At 33.9% G+C, this 14,002-nt stretch overlaps 1 long non-coding RNA gene across 1 annotated transcript; it reads right to left on the bottom strand.

The window, feature by feature from the left end:
* Positions 1–9,628: 9,628 nt before the first annotated feature.
* On the bottom strand, positions 9,629–11,694 carry LOC112528909. The gene is made up of 2 exons (XR_003070887.1): positions 11,576–11,694; positions 9,629–9,940 (listed from the first exon to the last, which is right to left on the bottom strand). It is a non-coding gene; the product is annotated as an uncharacterized LOC112528909 (long non-coding RNA).
* Between the last annotated feature and the right edge of the window lie 2,308 nt (positions 11,695–14,002).

Below are 14,002 nucleotides of genomic sequence, written 5' to 3' on the forward strand. Positions count from 1 at the left end.
CTAAAGTCAATGATGTGAAGGAATTGCTATCTGCTATGCAAACTGATGTCCGTACTAACGCTAAGGCCATCTCTACTCTTGATAGCAAGGTCGATGAAGCGCAGGCTCAGCTTAACAGATATGGTGAGCTAATGCAGCAGATACTGGATCTTTTTTAACGTCTAGTGCTAGTTCCTGCACCCTCCTTCACAGTCGTTGATCGCCAATCTTTGGATCAAGTACTTGAGCTTAATCTTCTACAGGCTCTGTCACTGGATGATCTTGAGCAGCGAATGGACGTAATTGCCAACAGTCTTGATGATCTCACCTCTCGTCTTGTTGATGACAAAGAGGGGGAGGAAGACTTACCTCAAGCTGTTGTTGTTGTCCCTACAACACCAGCTGATGTTGATGCTCATGATAAAAGAGCTGAAGCAAATGAAGTTGCTACTAAAGTTGTAGATGCCATCACATCCCGTGAAACTGATGTTGTTGTTGAGGCTGAGGACAACGATGATGCCGTCATAGCTGATGCTCAAGAAAAATATCTTCCTATCACCACCGTAGATAATGTAGAATTTGATGATAAGACGATGAAGCTGATGATCCTCTTTCCTTTCCTGATGCTGGAAAAGATCTTGGTGATGAAGATGATGATGACTTCACCATTCAATACCACACCAAACCAGTTGTTGCTCAAAAAGGAGTCTCTCTCAAGGAATCTTCATCCAAGAAGGAGAAGGAGAAAGAGAAAGAGACGTCTGCAAAGGACCAGAACACCTCCTCTAAAGACAAAGGTGTTGCTGAAGAAGGACACCTGACTTTTCTTTTCAAGCCTATCAATCCTCAAGGATATGCTCAACCCTCCAGGTTTGTTGTCATCACTTCTCTCTATCAACTCTCATCTACTATTCCTTCTACCACCCGTGGTCATTTAGTTGAGTGGGTACCTCAAAACCCAACTTCTAGTTCTCCTAGCGACCTATAGATGATTCTGCTTAAAGATTCACTCGACCAAACTAGAGTAAAAATTCCTCTTTCGTACCTTTAGTTGTGGTGAGTTCGACTTCCTTACTGAAGCTGAAAGAGCTGAAGCACTCAAGGCTAAGGAAAAAATCCACATACAACGACAACAGACTGAAGACAACCTCAAGCTGGCCAAGTCTCTTGCCTCTCAAGTTCTTCCGAAGAAAAAGTCTAAAAAGATGACTGCTGTCAAGGCTCAAGCTAAGTTTCTCTCAATTGCAAAATCTGAACATCAAAGAGCAATGATGCTGAAAGACCGAGACAAGAGATGGAGTGAAGATCGACTGAATAAAAGAATAAGTCCCCATCACATCACAAACATCACATCAGTGGACGAAAGAAAGATGGTGAACTACTCATCTCAATACTCATCACCAGAGACAACCTTAATGTTGTCACTAAGTATCCTTCCCACCTTGGATGATAAGGCTACAGTGAATGGCTGGAAATACGCCAGGCCATTCAGCTCTCAAAGTCAAGACATATACAAAAGATTGAAGACATCATCAGCGAGCTGATCAAGAAGATGTCCAAATTTGTTGTTGTTCCTACGAAGGCAATATTGATGCAAGGTAGAAGAAGAAAACCTTCTGACCTAATGATGGACCAACTCTGAGGAATGAACATGAAACAAAATTCTCCTTGGAGGAAATCCTGAAGGATTCAAAGAAGTCAGATATCTCTATGTTGAACCTATCTTTGCCAGTGGAGGGTCCTTACACACCCAATTTTATGTACCTAAATCCTAAGTTTGGATTTATATTCCTTAACTATGATAACGAACACAGCTTTCCGAGAGTATTTGAGCTCCGTCTCTGTCCTATAGAACATCAAGATTATATAAGATATTGGTTGGAGAATGACATATATGGTGAGACGATAGACCGCAAGATCATAAGAGAATTTCTACGTCGAAAAATGCTTGGAGAAGAAGTACCTAGTTACATCAACTACAGCGACTTAGATTAGTTAAAATTTTCTATCTTGTAAATCTTATTTTCTATATCTTTTCTTTCAATGTACAACTTATATGTAATAAGTCTATAATGTACTAATGTAACACTTGTATTCCTCTTTTTGATTAATAAAAGTATTTCACCAGTATCACTGAAAAAGATCCTTTAAAAGATTAATAGGGACACATGTCTATGAGTTTCAGTTTGCTCTTACATTCACTGACAATCTTTAGTTAGTGAACATGCTTTCAGTTTCAGTTTCCCTTCTTGTACTTGTTTTTTCTTAAACTTGTAACTTAAGAAAACTTATATAGGAAAAACTGTATTACTGAAAAAGATCCCAAAATAGTTAAAAGGGACATGTATTTTACGTGTAACTTTTCCTTATTATTATACCTTAAAGCAATTTTATTTATGTTGGTTTTTCATCATCAAATAGGGAGAGATTGTTGATCCTCTCTCTCAATGATTTTATGATAATCCCTTTTACCCATCGAAGTATTATGTTTCTGTCTATTCAGTTCTAGCGATCGTCACTGAGTCTGTTCAATGATCATTGAAACATGTATTGTAATGCTACAATGACAGTTATACTTCAAAAAGACAAAATCCACACCCAAGAACCTTCAGTAAATGTCGAAGACTGAAACTGAAGATTAGTGACTAGTACGTTCGTGATTTGAAGCGGTATTCAGTGATTACAACCTGGTCAACATATAAATGAAGACTGCACAAGTCTTAGTGAATGCTGGAGAGACCTCCAGCGTTATTCCAGCATTTAGCGATCAAATGAAGCTTTCCATGCACAATTGTTTTTGTCTTGTCCTTCCACACACAAAGAACTAACCCATACCCTCTCTTGAGTATAGTACGGCACAGAGCCGATTAGTCGACTTTAGTGCCAACCAACTCTATGAAAGGATGTCTGCTCATTAATAGACAAAAGTACTATTCACTATAGCAAAAAACAAGCTTCCCTCTAAAAGCTTGACGAGTGTTCTGCCTCTTTTAAATTGCATTTAATGCAATGGTTATAAATAGTTGAGTGCTCTCTCCACCATGAAATACATGCGATACCAGCAGATTAGAATTACTCTCTCTAATTCTAAGAAGCATACCCAAGAAGAACACACTTCTAGTCTTATTTCTTTCGGTAAATCTCTTATATTTGCTAAGTGTATCTGTGTGCATTTCTAGATTGTTTTAGATAGGTATTTCTTTACCTTGTCTATTCCGCAAATAATCTGTAAAACTTTGTATTGATTTTTCTATATCAATATATATTTTTTTAAAGTGAAAGTTATTGCGTTTGTATTCATCTCCCCTCCTTCTACAAACTGATCACCTCTAAACTCTTGTAGATCCGGCTAGTCCAACAGAAATATTCAAGTCAAATGAAAAAAATAAATTTCAAAAGCCAAACTTAAAAGTCAGAGTCAATTCTAAAAAATAAATCCCTGCAAGTCAAAGTCAAACACTAAAAGTAAAGTCAACTATTTCAGTCAAATATCGCATGAAGACAATTATCTCATGACACTAGCCATCTCACAACGCCAACTATCTCATTACACTAACTATTTCATCACACTATCTATCTCATGATTTTCTTCATCACACGATGAATAGCCATCATAGTTGACTTGTTGACTAAAATTGAGCAACTTCTTCTTCTGCATCCAATTTATTGTTCGATCACAAGGATTTTACAAACAACAATTCTTAAAAACATATTTATTCTTTCAGGTCAAACATACCTAAAAACAAAACTATAACCAAACACAAAAACTAAAATAGAATTAAAATCCAGGATCTATCACAAACATAAGAACATCAAAATTTTCAAAAACTCAAATTTTGATCTTAAAACTTGAAATCAATCATGAAAAATTGTTTAGAAACACATTTTGTTGGGTCTAGATTAGCTTCAAGATATTGAAAGTTTTATAAAGTCATGTGTTGTATTGTAATATTCATTACCTTGTAATTTGCCTTTCGGCTTACATTGGAATTGGCACCTATAGATAGGTGTCTTGGGTTTAGGTTTTTATTATGAGAGTCAATTGATGAGAGTCGCTTTGTAAGTTTGAGTTTTGCTTTAAATAAAATCAGGCCGGCCTATTTATCCCAAAACACTTTGTTCTTCACTGATACATCTTTTGAGTGTTAATCAATTCTTGATTTGTTGTGATATGGGATCTACATGTGGTATCAGAGCAGAATCGAATCATTCTATTCGATACAATCATCTTCCATAACAAATTTCAAGTTTTGATTCGGTTTTGGAATGGAATGGTGCTCGTAAGCATGAACAGTAACTAATTTGATCCAAATTTTGGTGATTTGATGATAATCTAATTGATCTTTGATGATAAATTGATTTTAACACCATTGTCAATCTGTTTAGAATCAATTACAATCTTGAATTTGGATGATTTTGGTCAAATTTGAAAAGATTTTTAGAAGTTCGATATTCGGCTGTTTCAAACCATTTTATTAAATTCATGGTGATTTTGGATGTTTGATCCAATTCAGGCTTCAGGATTTACTCATTTGTGTTTCTGATAATGAATTGATAATCAATGTCGGTTAAATTTGAACAGATTTGGATTTTTGATGATTTTTCGGTCGAGGCAATGGCCCCCAACTTGATATTTTGATTATTAATTGGTCCATTTGCAGCACACACTGATATTATCGTTTGAATTTTAAAATATAAAAATTATACACCTCGATGAAATAGTAAAAAGTCAACTGAAAATCGACCTGAATAAGTTATCTTTATTCGGTTAACTGAACTGTTTAATCCGAAAAATAAAACCCAAAACCGTTTTCATCTGGATGAATTATTTGGTTTTGAAATTTTTTCCTACACCCCTAAGTGTGTCCCCAACTATAAAAGTTTCTAGATCCGCCACTGGACATGGTGACAGAATTCATGTTTTAATAGACACGAAAAACAAAGTTGGTTGCATTTTAGTTTAATAAAATGATAAAGTACTAAAAATTGATTTCTCCAAAATAAGAACAAAGGCTAGGTTAGCTCTGTTTTGATGTATTTTTTCCTCTTTTTAATTATAATTAATACACTATTTATTTGTAATTTTCAAAAAATTGTTGATGAGTCAACACAGATTTTTAGCATGCACTAATAAAAGGTCATTTACTAAATAATTACTTGGTAAACATTTATCAAGTTACTTATTTTATAGGATTAACATAGCAATGGGCCGAAACTCTTACCCAATAACAGACAAGACATGGAACGAGAGTGTAGGGAGGATGACGACTATTACCGATAAACATTTATCAGGTAAGATTGATGCATACGACGTCATTTTGATGGTCAAGAATCTTACAATAAGGTTAGCAAAAATGTTAAATCTTACCGGTAAACGCTTATCGAATAAACATTTTAGTAAACATACCCTAAGTTTCTTATGTTGATACGTAGTATTTTCCCACCTCAATTTGGTCTACTTTTTGGCCACCAAAAAAGGAGGGAACCATATAAATTTCATCATGCATATATTTTCTTGATCATCTTCGTAAAAAGTTCAAGCTTCCACGAAAACCTTCAAATTTCAGCTGGTTTCTAGAAATTATTAGAAAAGAAATGCTCAAATGGGTTCATCAAAGTGGTTAGATATATATTTTATTAATAATATAATTATTTGAGTATTTTGTTTGTTTTTATGTTTATCTAATTAACTATTGATGATGTTCAAACAATCAACTATAAATGAGTCTACGTCATTCATAATGCATTTTTCAAATCACAATGCCATGTAATCACCCACCTGCTTCAAACAAAAGACAAATCATGGGGTCTAAGTCGTTTGTTTGCTATTTGTCAGACTAAAGATGTAGGATTGGAGGGATGGATGCATAAAAAAAATTCAAACGGTGGTATCATTTGACCATAAGAAAAAAAAAATTGGGAAAATTTTCAGTGATATTGTTTGACTATAAGAAACAAATATATTGAATTTTTTTTTTCAAACGATGACACCATTTGATTAAGAAAAAGACACTAACATGATTCAGACTTGGGTGTGGGGTGGAATAAAAGCCTTGAAGACCAACTCTACCAAATAAAACTTGTTCTCATTGTAGTTTCAAAATACATACGATGGCATACAACAAATTAATACGGTTGTACCGTTCACCGAAACCTAATATTTTTAACCCTTCGACGAAAAAATAATAGGGTGACATATACCACCTATACCACAAGCCTGGATCCGTCCATGTAGGATGGTTTGTATTTTTCTTTCAAAATATAACTTCATATCCATGTTAAAGATTTTGAAGATTTAACAATTCTTTTTCTCTAATAAATATATTAAAATAGAAAAATAAGATAAAAAAAATCTTTAAATTATTTATAAGAGAAAAAACAATATTTTAATTATTTTTTTATCAATAAAAAGTATTGAAAAAATAAATGTTTATAAAAAAATTATTAAATATATTTAATATTTTAAAAGTTGGATGTAATTTGTTTTTAAATTTTGACTTTTTTAATATTTTATTTTAGAATATTAAAACATAGTATAGCTATTCGACATGCTATGAGCCTACTCTATTTTATGGTGAGTGAACATGCAGAATGACGAGTTAAGAACATGCACAATGAATACTTTTATTTTACATGGAATTCTCTCAAATGAATTTATACGATTTTAATGTTACAAGTAATAAAATATCAAATTTAGTGTAATATTATTTATCAATACTATTTTTTTTAATTAAATTTTAATATTTACAAAATAGTCGTTATTCACTTTTGATATTTATGTTTATTGTATGTTATTGTGTATAAACATTTTAATAAACTCTTTGGAGAAAACATTTAATTTATTTGATGTTAATATTCAACTAATTTTTCAAAAATAAAGTATTGTTTTTTTTTTTTTTATGATTTGCAGCATAATAACATTTGTAGCACCTTCATTAAATGGAATTTTGCTTTGAATAAATTTATTTTGGAAATAACTACAAACTATAATTTGTTCAAATAATATGATGATAAAGTTAACCGCATTTAATATAAACTATAATTTGTTCAAAACGTATTTTAATATAAAGACAATAAGTTTCCATAAAATCATCATTTTCATAAATAAAAACTTGGTGATCAAAGCACCCATTTTAATATGAAATCAAAACCAAATTTTCACTCTAAACGTGAATAAAGTTTGATATCTAAATATCAAAAACATGGATAAAATTTCATTATCTAAAACACCCAAAATCAAGGATAAGATTCAACACCAAAAACAACATATCGTGGATAATGCACCATACTTAAAACATCACAAAAAACATGGATAATACTTAACAAAACCTTTCGGTGATGGGGGAGACCTATTTTCATCGATTGTGGTGAAACTCAAAGTAAGTCACTCATCAACTTTATCAAGTGGCACCCTAAGGTCACGGTCCCGGTGACTTAACTCTTATCAACTTTCCACCGCAATTTCTAAGTTCCCGGAGCCCAACCCCACACGAGTTCATCTCCTCAATACCCCCGACCTTAATGTCTATGTACACATCGTTGAGTTACACCTATAAGCCAATGATCCTGGGGCTCGACCGAACACACGAGTTCATCCACAAAATACCCTCAATGACTTGGTGTCAACTCTCTTAGCCAAAGCCTCAAAACAAGGGTCTCGGTGCCCGCTCGACTCCTCACGAGTTCATCACCATAAAACCTAGGGTCTCAAAGTCCGATTCAACAAGAGACCCCCTACAAACCACGATCCTGGAGTCCTGCCCACACGAGTTTCTCTCCGCAATACAGACTATGGTCCTGGAGTCTAACCCACATGGGTTCCTCTATATAGTACTAACTACGGTCCCAGAGTCCAACTCATAATAGCTCATCTCTGCAATTCCGCAAAGACCACATAACTTGCTTGCACTAGTCTATTAGTGAGAACATCAAAACTCCTCACTTAACAAAAAAACTGACTCACATGCTTATGGATCCAACAGATTAAAGTATAAATTACATTACTTTAATTGAATGACCAACGAATTCAAAGCATATAATTTGCAAATAAAGATGCAGTAAATGCAAATCATGCCAGACCCAGTCAATGAAAAATTCCAACTGAACAAATATTCCCAAAACTCAAATTAGCCCAAATCAAGCCAATAACACTACACTTATTTGATTACTCAAATGAAAATCAACTTAAGTAATAAAACACATCTAACTCACGTTTATGCAAACACATGCTCTAAAAGTATGATTTGCTCAAACACCCCTTCTTTGTTGAGACAAATCATTTTCAAATGAAACCATACATTTTATATTCCCAAAATACCTAATAGCATAATAATATACATGTCGCGAATGGTTTATAAAACCAAACACCCTAAAAGTGCATTAATCATCAAATTATTGTCATTTATACAATAAATCATCAAAAGAACATAGTCTTATGATTTATTTATCATAATGCCTAAAAAAATCCCCAAATGTGGGCTGGTGTGGAGGAATCTATACCCTCAAAAGGTTATAATAACAAGTAAATCATGCAAGTATACATGGCTTACAAGTATCGTCCAAAGCAAGTAATAATGGTAAGTAATATTCAATATCATTCCACAAAAGATTTAATATGCAAAGAGAGTCACAAAACTTAACTTAAAATGAAATTTCAGAAAAGGGTTTTTGGAAGCAATAAAGCTTCAAAGAGAAAATATCTTTGCGAGAGTTGGTAATCAAATACTGAAATGAAACTACAATTAGAAGGTAATATGGATGCAAGATCAGGTTGGATTTCAGCAACGAAGTGTAATGAATATCGCTCTATAAATAGTTTTTTACAACACTACTGGATTGAACGACCTTCCAAGGAAGTGCATATTAGACCATATGTTGGAAGTGCACTTGGTGATGCATCAATCTCAAACTAGTACAGATCTTGTCTTTCTTTCCATATAGTTTTGAAACCCATTAGATTACGGCGACACTTTATACCCTCTATAACACATTTAGTAACAATATTTGTGTCGTCTTAATTTTAAGTCCAACTCATCTGAATAAAATAACATGCGTCAATTTGTCAAAGATTACCAGATGAAATATTAATACCACTTGTGAATAGCGAAATAAATTACTATTAGCAAAGCAATCATCGACTAACACTTGGCGTAATCTCACAACCTTCACTTACACCTATATTAAGGTATTTAGCCTATATTACTGAATGTAAGTGCTTAAAAGTAATGACATAAATGGAAATGACTGAATGTCAATGATGTAAACGTAAATTCTACACAAAAAGTAAAGAGAAAGCTAGAAAGGTTGTTGTAGTAACTGGCAGTGACGAAGAACACTTAAATGAACTTGTAAATTAATATAAAAAAGTAATAAGGACCCAAAGCTTACATGAAGCTTTGTTCCTAATGATAAAATGAAATTGTTCAAAGTGTTACAAATGTTCATAGGATTACCCCGATATATATACTAGCAAGAGGGAATCAAAAGTACTAGTAGGTAATACCCATTAGTTATAAACCAATGGGTAAAAGAAAAGATGCCTTAGTACACAAGATGTTTTTATATAAAAGTTTAAATATCTTGGCAGTGGCATCTTCCATCTAAATCGTCTGCTATCAGTACTAGAAGATGTCATTCTTCAAAACTTGACTTTTCAAATTATTCAATGGGATTGAGCCAGTTGTCCCTGTGACATCCCATATTTCACATTTGCATATAACATATATTTCATATAAAATAAATACAAATTACACCACATAGGTCCCACTAGTACAAGGTTCTATATATACATAATCTACAAGTGAAAACTTCCAAAAGAATAATCCTGTACTATCACAAGTATGTCTACATGTATCTTCAAAATACTTCAATAAACAGATTGATCTTCAAAAACAGTAGATGAGCATATAAGGAAAATAATCATATTTTCCCCTTCCCTTAATATCCCGAGACCCTGTTGATCCTACAATGCATATTTAAAACATAAAAATGAGGGTTAAACCAGAAGGACTAGTTAGATAACCCTTTTCTTTGCAATTACAGGGTGAAGATCAACAAAATTTATTTAAAAACATCTTTTCACATACAAAGATACATACTCCTTGAAATCTGCATCAATTGTAAAATACAAAGACGCAAGACTCCTCTGGCTCAATAGGTCAGAGCTTGCCTGCTCTTAAGGACCAAAGATCCTCTATCTCTAATGGATAAAGTTCTTTTATTAAACCGTTTATTCTAGTTGGCCAGAGCCTCTGCTCCTACCAACTAGAGTCTCTGCACTCACACTCCAAAAATAACTAAGGCTATCATCCAACTGGAAACTCTCTAGATGACCAAAATCTTTGGTCCAAATAGACCCAAATAGAATTTTTAAGATAACAAGGATCACTAAAATATAACTAGAGCTCCTATGGTTCTTTGTTCTATTTGAAAAAGATTTTTAAAAGTTTTAGACCTGAAATAAAATATAAATTAAGATTCAAAAGACAGAGCTCAAACGCCGAGTTCGGACACCACACTCGGACACAGAGCTCGGACTCCATTCTCGGACACAAAGCTCGGTTGTAAAACTTGAAAATACAACTTTCATGATACAGAGCCTCTGTATATTACATACAGAGCTCCTGGGTCATATTAATTCTGAGAATACTTTAAAAACTATTCGCATGGCCAACTTTATGATACAAAGTCTCTGTATATAGTACATAAAGAGCCTATGGATCTCAAGATTTCTGAAAACACTTAAAAGATTTTCCACACGACCAGAGACCATTTGGTCTTTCTTAAAAGACCAGTTGGTCTTTCTTAAAAGACCAACCAGAGCCCCTCTAGTTCCGATCAAATACTTGTTTCTCTTGATTAATTATAAAATCGAATACTCTAATTTCATTAAAATCATTTGAAATCATAGGCAAATAATGCCTCTGGCTATAAGCTATTTTCCCTTTCTCAATAACATTAATGTTGTTATTTCAATAAGAGTAACATCTCTAAGTTCCCAAGTCATAGAGAAATGTTAACCCAAAGCTATTATCTCTTATTGATACAATAACAAGAGTTATTCAAATGCCACTCTTATCCAGATTTATACATCTTCTTGATATGTCACCCTTATCCCATGGTACACCTCTCCTTGATATGCCACTCTTATCTCCTTCTCAAATCTACAGATAAATCTATAGTTTTAGCCAATAATGGCCTCAAAATAGTTTCATACTGGAACAGATTTTTGTCACAACCGTCCCGTAGAAACATTGTTTCAATTCAGAACAGACTTACGTCACAATTGTCCTGAAGAAACATTTGAAAACTCATTTCTTTCAAAACAGACTTCATGTCACAACCGTCTTGAAAGAAAATCACAACAGTATCTTTTCTAGATTTTTAACCTTATTTGAAAGATACAAAAACACTCTTTTTTAATCACAAATGGTTTGAACACACTTTCATCGGACAACACTGTCTATCTACAGGTTCTTATCAGCCTTAAAATCTTCATAAAATAAACACATACCGACTGCACAATATTATCATCAGCTCCACACAAAAACCGTAATTTTAACAAATCCAAAGATTGTTATTTAAAGCAAAAACTCACCTTATATGATAAAAACAACAACAGAAACTGCTTTAACTTCTAACCCAAATTTCCAGCTTCTAAAATATTTTAGAAGGAACTCACTAACTTTTCTCTCTCTGTTTTTCTTTCCCAAGTTTGAAGATAACCTTTCTCAAAAAGAAATCTCCTTTTCATATTGCCAAAAGAGGCGGTTTGGGAAAATAAATATATAAAATTACTTCTTCTTATCCTTTACAATTCAGGCGGTGCTATAGAAATATTATAAAACTCCCTTTTCATACTAACACCTTATTCATACATAACCTCATGACCATGTATAAAGTTCATGCATACATATATGCATATTTTCACTTCCACAGTTTAGGCAAGCTAGCATATAAAACATGCATACATATGCATATTAACAATCTTATGCATACCTACTTTCACATATATAAATATGCGCATATTCACATAATCAAATAATCACATAAATATTACCTCAAGTGTATAACTAAAACCCGGCTATCATAGTGCCAATATCCAGTGTCCAGTGCTGCAGCAACGTATACACCTGCTACAATAATGTTGATGTCAGCATTTCCTTCACCAAATACATAAAAGAGTTCCATTCATGCATCCTAGCTCCACTAAATGTAAAACCATAAAATAAGGATAAAAGACTCAACATAGGATTGGGAAAAGTGTAAAATGAAGTGAAATAAAGACATAATTGGGTGCTAAAGTGTATGCTTTTGCATACTTATCACACCCCCACACTAAACTGTTATTTGTCCCCAAGCAACTAAAATGACAACTTAAAATGACTCAATACTAGAAATTTGAAAAAAAAAATTGAAGGGAGAAAATGAAAAATCAACTCATAATGAGATTGATAACAAAACAATACCATAACCATGCATAATTCTATGTGATCTCCAATCCTTCTACTTATTTCCATAGGCCAAGAGTCACACTTCCTATTGTTAGACATCTACCAATTGCTAAAAGTCATATCTACCAATTGCTAAAAGTCATAATCATTAGGGCTTTACTGGTTTTCTTCTTTTGAGGCTTAGTGCATTCTTTCTTCCATTAGTCAAGCATTTTTGTAATGCACAAACAGTGTATATACTATGCATATTTGATCTTTTTTGCTTTGACTTGAATATTTTGTACTCTGCAAAAATTTTGAGCTTGTAGTTATTGTCCTATGAACTTTTGATGCATACTAGTACATATGGTACATACACTCCCTCCCCCACATTTGAATATGTCAATGTCCTCATTGAGGATTCTTGAAAGGATAGGGTCATGGGTTCAAAGTGGTTGTGTATGGACTGATGTATAAGAAAGAATGGCCTAAGTCATGTTCCAAAACAGCAAGGTGGAATGTCTATTTGCTTCCCAGGTAGGTGTGCTTGGTTCTAGCCTTAAGTGTTGGAATGGACCTTTAACAACAAAATTAATTGGGATATGATTTGTTAACAGTCAAATAATCTCATAAATTCCTAAAATAAAATTCAAAATTTCCAGACTCAAATGTATATAAAACTGCAAAATAAGAAAATAAAATACTATGGAGTTAAGGGTGAAAGAAATAAACCTGCCCTACTCATTGGGAGTAGGTGGTATTGCATCTTGAGGAATGAGCACCTAGCTTCTCTGATAAGTTCTGGTGGGTATGGCCCAATATTGGCATACTCTTCTGGATGTTCCATGGCTTATTCAGCCTCTATTACTCCATCTCTCCTCATCTGGTAATGCCTTTGTACTGCAATGGGTTTTCTTATTTGTAGCATAGCCCTATCATGTTCTTTCAAATAGGCCAGCAACTTTTGTTCACTCTTCTCTACCTTGGCCTCAAGCTCCTTATTTTTCCTCTCCATTCTTACCATCCAAATGGCATCTCTCTCCTCCAACTTCTTCAATAGGGCCTCCTGGGCTTCTCCATCTCCTTTACTGCATACAAGAATGAATTAGTGACAAGGATAAGTTTTGGTGCTAGTGCTGGTGTAGGCTCTGATATTAGGATCTTCTTTATTTTGATGAAAGTGCCAGTAGCAAAGGCAGGGGTTGTTACAGCAGCAGTCATAACCTATGTTGCAGCAATGGCAGTCTTCTTCATTGCCTTCTATGCATTCTTCTTCACCCTCTTGATTGTTTGTATTTCTATCACAACCTTTCCTGTCATAAACTCACCAGTGGGTAAAAATTGTACCTTTGCCTTGGTCAGCAATGCATGTATCAAGGATGGGTGCCAAAGGTCTCCCTCACTTTTTTCTACAGAAGCCTTGATGCTCTTACAAATGACCTACCCCACACTGAATCTTTTTCTAGTAATTATGAAGTAGAGGATCACCATTCTCTCAAATGTCAAGGTAGTGTCATGGGTGGTTGGCTAGAGGGTGTATCTAAGGAAATAGAACCAAATGCTTAAAATAGGGAGGAGGTCCCTACTGTTTG

The sequence above is a fragment of the Cynara cardunculus genome (genome assembly GCF_001531365.2).
Source record: "Cynara cardunculus var. scolymus isolate 2C chromosome LG 16, CcrdV1, whole genome shotgun sequence".
Classification (NCBI taxonomy): domain Eukaryota; kingdom Viridiplantae; phylum Streptophyta; class Magnoliopsida; order Asterales; family Asteraceae; genus Cynara; species Cynara cardunculus.